The sequence below is a fragment of the Pseudorca crassidens genome, chromosome 19 (assembly GCF_039906515.1).
Source record: "Pseudorca crassidens isolate mPseCra1 chromosome 19, mPseCra1.hap1, whole genome shotgun sequence".
NCBI lineage: Eukaryota > Metazoa > Chordata > Mammalia > Artiodactyla > Delphinidae > Pseudorca > Pseudorca crassidens.
Window position 1 is genome coordinate 24,308,886 of NC_090314.1, and position 14,238 is coordinate 24,323,123.

Here is a 14,238-nt window from a genome sequence, read left to right on the forward strand (position 1 = left end):
AGTCTGGGTCCGGGCCAGCCACCCCGGGAGCGTCTGGGGTGCGGCTGCCTTCCAGGGCCGCCTTCTGGCCGCCTGGCCGGCCGGGCCGGCGGGGAGCGCCCCCGCCGGCGCGCGCCGTGGTGGGAGGGGCCTGAGGAGGTGGGGCCTGCAGCGGGGCCCGGCGGGGGCGGAGCCGGCGGCCCCCGCCGCGGGCGAGTAAAGGAGAAGGCGGGCGGAGCGGGAGGCAAAAAGCCTACAGCACCCGGTATTCCCAGGCGGTCTCCCATCCAAGTACTAACCAGGCCCGACCCTGCTTAGCTTCCGAGATCAGACGAGATCGGGCGCGTTCAGGGTGGTATGGCCGTAGACGGGGGCGGGGGCCGACGGCTGCCTCTTGAGGCCCAGTTTCGCTGGCGCTGGCGCCTTAACGCCAGCCTGGCGGCCGGCCCGCCCCGACAGGGCCCCCTCGCCCGCCCAGGCAGGGGGAACGGAGGTCTCGGGTATCGGGCGGCGGCGGAGGGTTTGGCGACCACCTCCCAGCCCAGGGCGGCCGTGACCCAGCAAACCCTTCGGCGCTTGGCGCCCCGCCCAAGATCCCGCACGTCGCTCACAGGGACGTGGCCCCGGAGGCTTCAGGCCCCGGGGCCCGTGGTCCCTTGGGCATCGGTCCTGCCCGCCCACGCGGAGCTAGGCGCAGCCCGGCCGCAGCCCGGGCCGGCCCTCCTGCCCGACAGCAGCCGGCCCGAAGCCACCGGGAGCCACCATTGAGTCGCCACGGCCCCTCAGCCCCGGCAAGGCCACCCTTGCCCCCACACCCCCCGCCGAGCTCAGGACCCCGCCCCTGGTGGCCGGCAGGCCCGGGGAAGCGGCCCCTGCCCTCGATCCCGCTCCTGCACCCAACCGCGGTGACACGCCAGAGGGGCGGGGTGGTGGTGGGGCGGGGCTTTTGTCGGAGGGAGCTGTGGAGGGACACACAGGCACACAGGTGGCGGCGCCGGGGCTGGGCGCCGGTGGGGGCGGCCAGGTGCAGGTCGAGGGGCTCGCGGTCCAAAAGGACAGCAACTGGGCCCATGGCGGAGTCTGGGTCTGGAGGGCTCTGAGCCTCCATCCGCTCTGGTGCCTCGGGTCTACCGGCCCGACGCCTGGTAGCGCGACACCCCACCGGCCCACAGACGTAGCCTCCCCAGCTGTGCTCACAGCGAGTCCAACCGCAGCCTGCATCCCTCCACGGGACACTTGGATTACTCCCGCGATTCCCACGAGGTGCGGCACCCGCTGGCCGAATGGGCTGAGATCCTGCCCTTGCGGCGCCCTGTGGCCACCTCCGCCTCCCTCACGGTACTGGCCGAGGCCTCGGACCAGCGGGCCCCGGCTCCCAGCTCAGCGCTGCTCCTCCGCCCCTCTCACCTCCTGCCCGACGTCCAGGCTACCGAGCACCCTCCACCCCCGCCCACCTTCATGCCACTCAGCCGGAACCCGGGAGGCAATGCCAACTACCAGGTGTATGACAGTCTGGTGCTGAAGCGGCAACCGCAGGAGGGCCAAGCGCGGGCCAACTCGCTGCTACCTTCCACCTCGGCCTCCAGGCCCTCTCTGCATGGGAGCCAGACTGGGAAAATGAACTTACCAGCAGCAAATGGGGGCAGGGGCAGGGGGCGGCAGGGCATGGAGAGAGGAATAAAGAGCTCCAGAGTCCAGGAAACATTGGTGGTCTGTGGCTTGGAAGCGCCACTCCTTCTGCCAGCCTGGGTCCCTGCGCTTGGCTTCCTGCAATAAGAAGCCAGTGTCCCCTTCTTGGCCTGAGGGTCCCTTTGGTTTAGTGGCCACAGTTCTGCCAGCAGGCCCCTCCTGGTCCTATACCATGCACTAAGTACATCTGCAGCTGCAGACTCCAAACCCCTGGTCTCTGGGCACCTCCTCTGTGTCTCAGCTGTCCCTGTCCACAGAGAGCCTCATACAAGACGTTGCTTCCAAACTGGGAGGTTCCACATCTGGGCAGGTCCAGCTCCAGGCCCAGTGAAGGGCATGAAGAAGGCTGAGGCTCTGGACTCCAGCCAGGCCTTCAGCAGGCCTCTGAGGCCAAGGTCTTCCTAGTCTCAAGAGGGGCCAAGAGACGCAATGTGTCATTTGAACAAGTGAGTCAGCGGGCGGTGAGCGAATGAGTGACCGCTCGAGGGGATGTATGCCGGCCACCGGGCCCTGTTTGACTGTCCAGGCTCAGCTTACCTGACCCTGGTTACCAGGGAATGCCACTCTGGGCCCTCCTTTTCATCCCCCTCCCTCACTGTGACCTCACCACCTGCCCCATTATGACCCAGTCTGGCTCCCAGTTAAAACTGGAGGGCAGAGGGCCCAGGCAGTCCTGGGACCAACGGCCATGGGTGAGCGAAACTACTACCGAGCCGAGCCGTTCACTGGCCCCATCCCCAGGAAATGCCAGGAGCAAGGATACTCAATTCTTCTGATCCCGGTCAGCTTCATCTTGCTCAACGTGGGGATCAACATGGTGACTATGGTCAGGGCAGGATCTGTGCAGCGCGGTTGGGGGAGCCCTGGGGTCTTGAAGGGGCTGAGGTGGGAGGGCTGCTGGGGTGTGACAGGACAAGGGTTGGATTTCAGGGCTCACCCTGCTCCCGGCCTCCCCCCTCCCCTTCTTCCCTCAACTCTGGAGGCATCTGAAGAGATTCTTGCGGGCACTTTTCAATCGTATTTTCCACAAAGGTGAGTGGGCGCCGGCGTGGGTTCAGGAGATGTGGGCCTGTCCCCTTTCTTCTATCCCTGCCTTGATTCTCAGCCCCTCAGGAACCCAGGCCCTGACCCATCTCGCCTTTCCCCACAGACAAGCAAGCCAGCTGTGTAGGCACCCATCGCATGTGCATGCGCTGCTCCGTGGATCCCAAGAACCTGCGCTCAAGAGTTTCTTCCCACTTCTGCCATCGCCCAAGCTTCCTGCTCGGGCAGGTAAACCACCTTGACTACTGCCTGCAGCGGGGCTCGGCGGGGGCGGAGCCGGCGGCCCCCCCGCCGCGGGCGAGTAAAGGAGAAGGCGGGCGGAGCGGGAGGCAAAAAGCCTACAGCACCCGGTATTCCCAGGCGGTCTCCCATCCAAGTACTAACCAGGCCCGACCCTGCTTAGCTTCCGAGATCAGACGAGATCGGGCGCGTTGAGGGTGGTATGGCCGTAGACGGGGGCGGGGGGCCGCGGGCGGCCTCTTGAGGCCCAGTTTCGCTGGCGCTGGCGCCTTAACGCCAGCCTGGCGGCCGGCCCGCCCCGGCAGGGCCCCCTCGCCCGCCCAGGCAGGGGGAACGGAGGTCTCGGGTATCGGGCGGCGGCGGAGGGTTTGGCGACCACCTCCCAGCCCAGGGCGGCCGTGACCCAGCAAACCCTTCGGCGCTTGGCGCCCCGCCCAAGATCCCGCACGTCGCTCACAGGGACGTGGCCCCGGAGGCTTCAGGGCCCGGGGCCCGCGGTCCCTTGGGCATCGGTCCTGCCCGCCCACGCGGCGCTAGGCGCAGCCCGGCCGCAGCCCGGGCCGGCCCTCCTGCCCGACAGCAGCCGGCCCGAAGCCACCGGGAGCCACCATTGAGTCGCCACGGCCCCTCTGCCCCGGCAAGGCCACCCTTGCCCCCACACCCCCCGCCGAGCTCAGGACCCCGCCCCTGGTGGCCGGCAGGCCCGGGGAAGCGGCCCCTGCCCTCGATCCCGCTCCCGCACCCAACCGCGGTGACACGCCAGAGGGGCGGGGTGGTGGTGGGGCGGGGCTTTTGTCGGAGGGAGCTGTGGAGGGACACACAGGCACACAGGTGGCGGCGCCGGGGCTGGGCGCCGGTGGGGGCGGCCAGGTGCAGGTCGAGGGGCTCGCGGGCCGAAAGGACGGCCACTGGGCCCGCGGCGGAGTCTGGGTCCGGGCCAGCCACCCCGGGAGCGTCTGGGGTGCGGCTGCCTTCCAGGGCCGCCTTCTGGCCGCCTGGCCGGCCGGGCCGGCGGGGAGCGCCCCCGCCGGCGCGCGCCGTGGTGGGAGGGGCCTGAGGAGGTGGGGCCTGCAGCGGGGCCCGGCGGGGGCGGAGCCGGCGGCCCCCGCCGCGGGCGAGTAAAGGAGAAGGCGGGCGGAGCGGGAGGCAAAAAGCCTACAGCACCCGGTATTCCCAGGCGGTCTCCCATCCAAGTACTAACCAGGCCCGACCCTGCTTAGCTTCCGAGATCAGACGAGATCGGGCGCGTTCAGGGTGGTATGGCCGTAGACGGGGGCGGGGGCCGACGGCTGCCTCTTGAGGCCCAGTTTCGCTGGCGCTGGCGCCTTAACGCCAGCCTGGCGGCCGGCCCGCCCCGACAGGGCCCCCTCGCCCGCCCAGGCAGGGGGAACGGAGGTCTCGGGTATCGGGCGGCGGCGGAGGGTTTGGCGACCACCTCCCAGCCCAGGGCGGCCGTGACCCAGCAAACCCTTCGGCGCTTGGCGCCCCGCCCAAGATCCCGCACGTCGCTCACAGGGACGTGGCCCCGGAGGCTTCAGGGCCCGGGGCCCGCGGTCCCTTGGGCATCGGCCCTGCCCGCCCACGCGGCGCTAGGCGCAGCCCGGCCGCAGCCCGGGCCGGCCCTCCTGCCCGACAGCAGCCGGCCCGAAGCCACCGGGAGCCACCATTGAGTCGCCACGGCCCCTCAGCCCCGGCAAGGCCACCCTTGCCCCCACACCCCCCGCCGAGCTCAGGACCCCGCCCCTGGTGGCCGGCAGGCCCGGGGAAGCGGCCCCTGCCCTCGATCCCGCTCCCGCACCCAACCGCGGTGACACGCCAGAGGGGCGGGGTGGTGGTGGGGCGGGGCTTTTGTCGGAGGGAGCTGTGGAGGGACACACAGGCACACAGGTGGCGGCGCCGGGGCTGGGCGCCGGTGGGGGCGGCCAGGTGCAGGTCGAGGGGCTCGCGGGCCAAAAGGACAGCAACTGGGCCCATGGCGGAGTCTGGGTCTGGAGGGCTCTGAGCCTCCATCCGCTCTGGTGCCTCGGGTCTACCGGCCCGACGCCTGGTAGCGCGACACCCCACCGGCCCACAGACGTAGCCTCCCCAGCTGTGCTCACAGCGAGTCCAACCGCAGCCTGCATCCCTCCACGGGACACTTGGATTACTCCCGCGATCCCCACGAGGTGCGGCACCCGCTGGCCGAATGGGCTGAGATCCTGCCCTTGCGGCGCCCTGTGGCCACCTCCGCCTCCCTCACGGTACTGGCCGAGGCCTCGGACCAGCGGGCCCCGGCTCCCAGCTCAGCGCTGCTCCTCCGCCCCTCTCACCTCCTGCCCGACGTCCAGGCTACCGAGCACCCTCCACCCCCGCCCACCTTCATGCCACTCAGCCGGAACCCGGGAGGCAATGCCAACTACCAGGTGTATGACAGTCTGGTGCTGAAGCGGCAACCGCAGGAGGGCCAAGCGCGGGCCAACTCGCTGCTACCTTCCACCTCGGCCTCCAGGCCCTCTCTGCATGGGAGCCAGACTGGGAAAATGAACTTACCAGCAGCAAATGGGGGCAGGGGCAGGGGGCGGCAGGGCATGGAGAGAGGAATAAAGAGCTCCAGAGTCCAGGAAACATTGGTGGTCTGTGGCTTGGAAGCGCCACTCCTTCTGCCAGCCTGGGTCCCTGCGCTTGGCTTCCTGCAATAAGAAGCCAGTGTCCCCTTCTTGGCCTGAGGGTCCCTTTGGTTTAGTGGCCACAGTTCTGCCAGCAGGCCCCTCCTGGTCCTATACCATGCACTAAGTACATCTGCAGCTGCAGACTCCAAACCCCTGGTCTCTGGGCACCTCCTCTGTGTCTCAGCTGTCCCTGTCCACAGAGAGCCTCATACAAGACGTTGCTTCCAAACTGGGAGGTTCCACATCTGGGCAGGTCCAGCTCCAGGCCCAGTGAAGGGCATGAAGAAGGCTGAGGCTCTGGACTCCAGCCAGGCCTTCAGCAGGCCTCTGAGGCCAAGGTCTTCCTAGTCTCAAGAGGGGCCAAGAGACGCAATGTGTCATTTGAACAAGTGAGTCAGCGGGCGGTGAGCGAATGAGTGACCGCTCGAGGGGATGTATGCCGGCCACCGGGCCCTGTTTGACTGTCCAGGCTCAGCTTACCTGACCCTGGTTACCAGGGAATGCCACTCTGGGCCCTCCTTTTCATCCCCCTCCCTCACTGTGACCTCACCACCTGCCCCATTATGACCCAGTCTGGCTCCCAGTTAAAACTGGAGGGCAGAGGGCCCAGGCAGTCCTGGGACCAACGGCCATGGGTGAGCGAAACTACTACCGAGCCGAGCCGTTCACTGGCCCCATCCCCAGGAAATGCCAGGAGCAAGGATACTCAATTCTTCTGATCCCGGTCAGCTTCATCTTGCTCAACGTGGGGATCAACATGGTGACTATGGTCAGGGCAGGATCTGTGCAGCGCGGTTGGGGGAGCCCTGGGGTCTTGAAGGGGCTGAGGTGGGAGGGCTGCTGGGGTGTGACAGGACAAGGGTTGGATTTCAGGGCTCACCCTGCTCCCGGCCTCCCCCCTCCCCTTCTTCCCTCAACTCTGGAGGCATCTGAAGAGATTCTTGCGGGCACTTTTCAATCGTATTTTCCACAAAGGTGAGTGGGCGCCGGCGTGGGTTCAGGAGATGTGGGCCTGTCCCCTTTCTTCTATCCCTGCCTTGATTCTCAGCCCCTCAGGAACCCAGGCCCTGACCCATCTCGCCTTTCCCCACAGACAAGCAAGCCAGCTGTGTAGGCACCCATCGCATGTGCATGCGCTGCTCCGTGGATCCCAAGAACCTGCGCTCAAGAGTTTCTTCCCACTTCTGCCATCGCCCAAGCTTCCTGCTCGGGCAGGTAAACCACCTTGACTACTGCCTGCAGCGGGGCTCGGCGGGGGCGGAGCCGGCGGCCCCCGCGCCGCGGGCGAGTAAAGGAGAAGGCGGGCGGAGCGGGAGGCAAAAAGCCTACAGCACCCGGTATTCCCAGGCGGTCTCCCATCCAAGTACTAACCAGGCCCGACCCTGCTTAGCTTCCGAGATCAGACGAGATCGGGCGCGTTCAGGGTGGTATGGCCGTAGACGGGGGCGGGGGCCGACGGCTGCCTCTTGAGGCCCAGTTTCGCTGGCGCTGGCGCCTTAACGCCAGCCTGGCGGCCGGCCCGCCCCGGCAGGGCCCCCTCGCCCGCCCAGGCAGGGGGAACGGAGGTCTCGGGTATCGGGCGGCGGCGGAGGGTTTGGCGACCACCTCCCAGCCCAGGGCGGCCGTGACCCAGCAAACCCTTCGGCGCTTGGCGCCCCGCCCAAGATCCCGCACGTCGCTCACAGGGACGTGGCCCCGGAGGCTTCAGGGCCCGGGGCCCGCGGTCCCTTGGGCATCGGTCCTGCCCGCCCACGCGGCGCTAGGCGCAGCCCGGCCGCAGCCCGAGCCGGCCCTCCTGCCCGACAGCAGCCGGCCCGAAGCCACCGGGAGCCACCATTGAGTCGCCACGGCCCCTCTGCCCCGGCAAGGCCACCCTTGCCCCCACACCCCCCGCCGAGCTCAGGACCCCGCCCCTGGTGGCCGGCAGGCCCGGGGAAGCGGCCCCTGCCCTCGATCCCGCTCCCGCACCCAACCGCGGTGACACGCCAGAGGGGCGGGGTGGTGGTGGGGCGGGGCTTTTGTCGGAGGGAGCTGTGGAGGGACACACAGGCACACAGGTGGCGGCGCCGGGGCTGGGCGCCGGTGGGGGCGGCCAGGTGCAGGTCGAGGGGCTCGCGGGCCGAAAGGACGGCCACTGGGCCCGCGGCGGAGTCTGGGTCCGGGCCAGCCACCCCGGGAGCGTCTGGGGTGCGGCTGCCTTCCAGGGCCGCCTTCTGGCCGCCTGGCCGGCCGGGCCGGCGGGGAACGCCCCCGCCGGCGCGCGCCGTGGTGGGAGGGGCCTGAGGAGGTGGGGCCTGCAGCGGGGCCCGGCGGGGGCGGAGCCGGCGGCCCCCGCCGCGGGCGAGTAAAGGAGAAGGCGGGCGGAGCGGGAGGCAAAAAGCCTACAGCACCCGGTATTCCCAGGCGGTCTCCCATCCAAGTACTAACCAGGCCCGACCCTGCTTAGCTTCCGAGATCAGACGAGATCGGGCGCGTTCAGGGTGGTATGGCCGTAGACGGGGGCGGGGGCCGACGGCTGCCTCTTGAGGCCCAGTTTCGCTGGCGCTGGCGCCTTAACGCCAGCCTGGCAGCCGGCCCGCCCCGACAGGGCCCCCTCGCCCGCCCAGGCAGGGGGAACGGAGGTCTCGGGTATCGGGCGGCGGCGGAGGGTTTGGCGACCACCTCCCAGCCCAGGGCGGCCGTGACCCAGCAAACCCTTCGGCGCTTGGCGCCCCGCCCAAGATCCCGCACGTCGCTCACAGGGACGTGGCCCCGGAGGCTTCAGGGCCCGGGGCCCGCGGTCCCTTGGGCATCGGCCCTGCCCGCCCACGCGGCGCTAGGCGCAGCCCGGCCGCAGCCCGGGCCGGCCCTCCTGCCCGACAGCAGCCGGCCCGAAGCCACCGGGAGCCACCATTGAGTCGCCACGGCCCCTCAGCCCCGGCAAGGCCACCCTTGCCCCCACACCCCCCGCCGAGCTCAGGACCCCGCCCCTGGTGGCCGGCAGGCCCGGGGAAGCGGCCCCTGCCCTCGATCCCGCTCCCGCACCCGGCCCCGGTGACACGCCACAGGGGCGGGGTGTGGGGGGGCTTTTGTCGGAGGGAGCTGTGGAGGGACACACCGGCACACAGGTGGCGGCGCCGGGGCTGGGCGCCGGTGGGGGCGGCCAGGTGCAGGTCGAGGGGCTCGCGGGCCGAAATGACGGCAACTGGGCCCATGGCGGAGTCTGGGTCTGGAGGGCTCTGAGCCTCCATCCGCTCTGGTGCCTCGGGTCTACCGGCCCGAAGCCTGGTAGCGCGACACCCCACCGGCCCACAGACGTAGCCTCCCCAGCTGTGCTCACAGCGAGTCCAACCGCAGCCTGCATCCCTCCACGGGACACTTGGATTACTCCCGCGATCCCCACGAGGTGCGGCACCCGCTGACCGAATGGGCTGAGATCCTGCCCTTGCGGCGCCCTGTGGCCACCTCCGCCTCCCTCACGGTACTGGCCGAGGCCTCGGACCAGCGGGCCCCGGCTCCCAGCTCAGCGCTGCTCCTCCGCCCCTCTCACCTCCTGCCCGACGTCCAGGCTACCGAGCACCCTCCACCCCCGCCCACCTTCATGCCACTCAGCCGGAACCCGGGAGGCAATGCCAACTACCAGGTGTATGACAGTCTGGTGCTGAAGCGGCAACCGCAGGAGGGCCAAGCGCGGGCCAACTCGCTGCTACCTTCCACCTCGGCCTCCAGGCCCTCTCTGCACGGGAGCCAGACTGGGAAAATGAACTTACCAGCAGCAAATGGGGGCAGGGGCAGGGGGCGGCAGGGCATGGAGACAGGAATAAAGAGCGCCAGAGTCCAGGAAACATTGGTGGTCTGTGGCTTGGAAGCGCCACTCCTTCTGCCAGCCTGGGTCCCTGCGCTTGGCTTCCTGCAATAAGAAGCCAGTGTCCCCTTCTTGGCCTGAGGGTCCCTTTGGTTTAGTGGCCACAGTTCTGCCAGCAGGCCCCTCCTGGTCCTATACCATGCACTAAGTACATCTGCAGCTGCAGACTCCAAACCCCTGGTCTCTGGGCACCTCCTCTGTGTCTCAGCTGTCCCTGTCCACAGAGAGCCTCATACAAGACGTTGCTTCCAAACTGGGAGATTCCACATCTGGGCAGGTCCAGCTCCAGGCCCAGTGAAGGGCATGAAGAAGGCTGAGGCTCTGGACTCCAGCCAGGCCTTCAGCAGGCCTCTGAGGCCGAGGTCTTCCTAGTCTCAAGAGGGGCCAAGAGACGCAATGTGTCATTTGAACAAGTGAGTCAGCGGGCGGTGAGCGAATGAATGACCGCTCGAGGGGATGTATGCCGGCCACCAGGCCCTGTTTGACTGTCCAGGCTCAGCTTACCTGACCCTGGTTACCAGGGAATGCCACTCTGGGCCCTCCTTTTCATCCCCCTCCCTCACTGTGACCTCACCACCTGCCCCATTATGACCCAGTCTGGCTCCCAGTTAAAACTGGAGGGCAGAGGGCCCAGGCAGTCCTGGGACCAACGGCCATGGGTGAGCGAAACTACTACCGAGCCGAGCCGTTCACTGGCCCCATCCCCAGGAAATGCCAGGAGCAAGGATACTCAATTCTTCTGATCCCGGTCAGCTTCATCTTGCTCAACGTGGGGATCAACATGGTGACTATGGTCAGGGCAGGATCTGTGCAGCGCGGTTTGGGGAGCCCTGGGGTCTTGAAGGGGCTGAGGTGGGAGGGCTGCTGGGGTGTGACAGGACAAGGGTTGGATTTCAGGGCTCACCCTGCTCCCGGCCTCCCCCCTCCCCTTCTTCCCTCAACTCTGGAGGCATCTGAAGAGATTCTTGCGGGCACTTTTCAATCGTATTTTCCACAAAGGTGAGTGGGCGCCGGCGTGGGTTCAGGAGATGTGGGCCTGTCCCCTTTCTTCTATCCCTGCCTTGATTCTCAGCCCCTCAGGAACCCAGGCCCTGACCCATCTCGCCTTTCCCCACAGACAAGCAAGCCAGCTGTGTAGGCACCCATCGCATGTGCATGCGCTGCTCCGTGGATCCCAAGAACCTGCGCTCAAGAGTTTCTTCCCACTTCTGCCATCGCCCAAGCTTCCTGCTCGGGCAGGTAAACCACCTTGACTACTGCCTGCAGCGGGGCTCGGCGGGGGCGGAGCCGGCGGCCCCCGCGCCGCGGGCGAGTAAAGGAGAAGGCGGGCGGAGCGGGAGGCAAAAAGCCTACAGCACCCGGTATTCCCAGGCGGTCTCCCATCCAAGTACTAACCAGGCCCGACCCTGCTTAGCTTCCGAGATCAGACGAGATCGGGCGCGTTCAGGGTGGTATGGCCGTAGACGGGGGCGGGGGCCGACGGCTGCCTCTTGAGGCCCAGTTTCGCTGGCGCTGGCGCCTTAACGCCAGCCTGGCGGCCGGCCCGCCCCGGCAGGGCCCCCTCGCCCGCCCAGGCAGGGGGAACGGAGGTCTCGGGTATCGGGCGGCGGCGGAGGGTTTGGCGACCACCTCCCAGCCCAGGGTGGCCGTGACCCAGCAAACCCTTCGGCGCTTGGCGCCCCGCCCAAGATCCCGCACGTCGCTCACAGGGACGTGGCCCCGGAGGCTTCAGGCCCCGGGGCCCGTGGTCCCTTGGGCATCGGTCCTGCCCGCCCACGCGGAGCTAGGCGCAGCCCGGCCGCAGCCCGGGCCGGCCCTCCTGCCTGACAGCAGCCGGCCCGAAGCCACCGGGAGCCACCATTGAGTCGCCACGGCCCCTCAGCCCCGGCAAGGCCACCCTTGCCCCCACACCCCCCGCCGAGCTCAGGACCCCGCCCCTGGTGGCCGGCAGGCCCGGGGAAGCGGCCCCTGCCCTCGATCCCGCTCCCGCACCCGGCCCCGGTGACACGCCACAGGGGCGGGGTGTGGGGGGGCTTTTGTCGGAGGGAGCTGTGGAGGGACACACCGGCACACAGGTGGCGGCGCCGGGGCTGGGCGCCGGTGGGGGCGGCCAGGTGCAGGTCGAGGGGCTCGCGGGCCGAAATGACGGCAACTGGGCCCATGGCGGAGTCTGGGTCTGGAGGGCTCTGAGCCTCCATCCGCTCTGGTGCCTCGGGTCTACCGGCCCGAAGCCTGGTAGCGCGACACCCCACCGGCCCACAGACGTAGCCTCCCCAGCTGTGCTCACAGCGAGTCCAACCGCAGCCTGCATCCCTCCACGGGACACTTGGATTACTCCCGCGATCCCCACGAGGTGCGGCACCCGCTGGCCGAATGGGCTGAGATCCTGCCCTTGCGGCGCCCTGTGGCCACCTCCGCCTCCCTCACGGTACTGGCCGAGGCCTCGGACCAGCGGGCCCCGGCTCCCAGCTCAGCGCTGCTCCTCCGCCCCTCTCACCTCCTGCCCGACGTCCAGGCTACCGAGCACCCTCCACCCCCGCCCACCTTCATGCCACTCAGCCGGAACCCGGGAGGCAATGCCAACTACCAGGTGTATCACAGTCTGGTGCTGAAGCGGCAACCGCAGGAGGGCCAAGCGCGGGCCAACTCGCTGCTACCTTCCACCTCGGCCTCCAGGCCCTCTCTGCACGGGAGCCAGACTGGGAAAATGAACTTACCAGCAGCAAATGGGGGCAGGGGCAGGGGGCGGCAGGGCATGGAGAGAGGAATAAAGAGCGCCAGAGTCCAGGAAACATTGGTGGTCTGTGGCTTGGAAGCGCCACTCCTTCTGCCAGCCTGGGTCCCTGCGCTTGGCTTCCTGCAATAAGAAGCCAGTGTCCCCTTCTTGGCCTGAGGGTCCCTTTGGTTTAGTGGCCACAGTTCTGCCAGCAGGCCCCTCCTGGTCCTATACCATGCACTAAGTACATCTGCAGCTGCAGACTCCAAACCCCTGGTCTCTGGGCACCTCCTCTGTGTCTCAGCTGTCCCTGTCCACAGAGAGCCTCATACAAGACGTTGCTTCCAAACTGGGAGATTCCACATCTGGGCAGGTCCAGCTCCAGGCCCAGTGAAGGGCATGAAGAAGGCTGAGGCTCTGGACTCCAGCCAGGCCTTCAGCAGGCCTCTGAGGCCGAGGTCTTCCTAGTCTCAAGAGGGGCCAAGAGACGCAATGTGTCATTTGAACAAGTGAGTCAGCGGGCGGTGAGCGAATGAATGACCGCTCGAGGGGATGTATGCCGGCCACCAGGCCCTGTTTGACTGTCCAGGCTCAGCTTACCTGACCCTGGTTACCAGGGAATGCCACTCTGGGCCCTCCTTTTCATCCCCCTCCCTCACTGTGACCTCACCACCTGCCCCATTATGACCCAGTCTGGCTCCCAGTTAAAACTGGAGGGCAGAGGGCCCAGGCAGTCCTGGGACCAACGGCCATGGGTGAGCGAAACTACTACCGAGCCGAGCCGTTCACTGGCCCCATCCCCAGGAAATGCCAGGAGCAAGGATACTCAATTCTTCTGATCCCGGTCAGCTTCATCTTGCTCAACGTGGGGATCAACATGGTGACTATGGTCAGGGCAGGATCTGTGCAGCGCGGTTGGGGGAGCCCTGGGGTCTTGAAGGGGCTGAGGTGGGAGGGCTGCTGGGGTGTGACAGGACAAGGGTTGGATTTCAGGGCTCACCCTGCTCCCGGCCTCCCCCCTCCCCTTCTTCCCTCAACTCTGGAGGCATCTGAAGAGATTCTTGCGGGCACTTTTCAATCGTATTTTCCACAAAGGTGAGTGGGCGCCGGCGTGGGTTCAGGGGATGTGGGCCTGTCCCCTTTCTTCTATCCCTGCCTTGATTCTCAGCCCCTCAGGAACCCAGGCCCTGACCCATCTCGCCTTTCCCCACAGACAAGCAAGCCAGCTGTGTAGGCACCCATCGCATGTGCATGCGCTGCTCCGTGGATCCCAAGAACCTGCGCTCAAGAGTTTCTTCCCACTTCTGCCATCGCCCAAACTTCCTGCTCGGGCAGGTAAACCACCTTGACTACTGCCTGCAGCGGGGCTCGGCGGGGGCGGAGCCGGCGGCCCCCCCGCCGCGGGCGAGTAAAGGAGAAGGCGGGCGGAGCGGGAGGCAAAAAGCCTACAGCACCCGGTATTCCCAGGCGGTCTCCCATCCAAGTACTAACCAGGCCCGACCCTGCTTAGCTTCCGAGATCAGACGAGATCGGGCGCGTTCAGGGTGGTATGGCCGTAGACGGGGGCGGGGGCCGACGGCTGCCTCTTGAGGCCCAGTTTCGCTGGCGCTGGCGCCTTAACGCCAGCCTGGCGGCCGGCCCGCCCCGGCAGGGCCCCCTCGCCCGCCCAGGCAGGGGGAACGGAGGTCTCGGGTATCGGGCGGCGGCGGAGGGTTTGGCGACCACCTCCCAGCCCAGGGTGGCCGTGACCCAGCAAACCCTTCGGCGCTTGGCGCCCCGCCCAAGATCCCGCACGTCGCTCACAGGGACGTGGCCCCGGAGGCTTCAGGCCCCGGCGCCCGTGGTCCCTTGGGCATCGGTCCTGCCCGCCCACGCGGAGCTAGGCGCAGCCCGGCCGCAGCCCGGGCCGGCCCTCCTGCCTGACAGCAGCCGGCCCGAAGCCACCGGGAGCCACCATTGAGTCGCCACGGCCCCTCAGCCCCGGCAAGGCCACCCTTGCCCCCACACCCCCCGCCGAGCTCAGGACCCCGCCCCTGGTGGCCGGCAGGCCCGGGGAAGCGGCCCCTGCCCTCGATCCC

General features: G+C 68.1%; 7 non-coding genes across 7 annotated transcripts; all 7 read right to left on the reverse strand.

Moving 5' to 3' along the window:
- Window positions 1-229: 229 nt before the first annotated feature.
- On the reverse strand, window positions 230-348 carry LOC137214051 (5S ribosomal RNA). The gene has a single exon (XR_010938667.1). It is a non-coding gene; the product is annotated as a 5S ribosomal RNA (ribosomal RNA).
- Window positions 349-3,047: 2,699 nt separating this feature from the next.
- On the reverse strand, window positions 3,048-3,166 carry LOC137213586 (5S ribosomal RNA). Its single transcript, XR_010938221.1, has one exon. It is a non-coding gene; the product is annotated as a 5S ribosomal RNA (ribosomal RNA).
- A 938-nt stretch (window positions 3,167-4,104) lies between these two features.
- On the reverse strand, window positions 4,105-4,223 carry LOC137214053 (5S ribosomal RNA). Its single transcript, XR_010938669.1, has one exon. It is a non-coding gene; the product is annotated as a 5S ribosomal RNA (ribosomal RNA).
- Window positions 4,224-6,922: 2,699 nt separating this feature from the next.
- On the reverse strand, window positions 6,923-7,041 carry LOC137214054 (5S ribosomal RNA). The gene has a single exon (XR_010938670.1). It is a non-coding gene; the product is annotated as a 5S ribosomal RNA (ribosomal RNA).
- Window positions 7,042-7,978: 937 nt separating this feature from the next.
- LOC137214056 (5S ribosomal RNA) lies at window positions 7,979-8,097 on the reverse strand. Its single transcript, XR_010938671.1, has one exon. It is a non-coding gene; the product is annotated as a 5S ribosomal RNA (ribosomal RNA).
- A 2,693-nt stretch (window positions 8,098-10,790) lies between these two features.
- On the reverse strand, window positions 10,791-10,909 carry LOC137214057 (5S ribosomal RNA). The gene has a single exon (XR_010938672.1). It is a non-coding gene; the product is annotated as a 5S ribosomal RNA (ribosomal RNA).
- Window positions 10,910-13,602: 2,693 nt separating this feature from the next.
- LOC137214058 (5S ribosomal RNA) lies at window positions 13,603-13,721 on the reverse strand. Its single transcript, XR_010938673.1, has one exon. It is a non-coding gene; the product is annotated as a 5S ribosomal RNA (ribosomal RNA).
- Window positions 13,722-14,238: the final 517 nt, after the last annotated feature.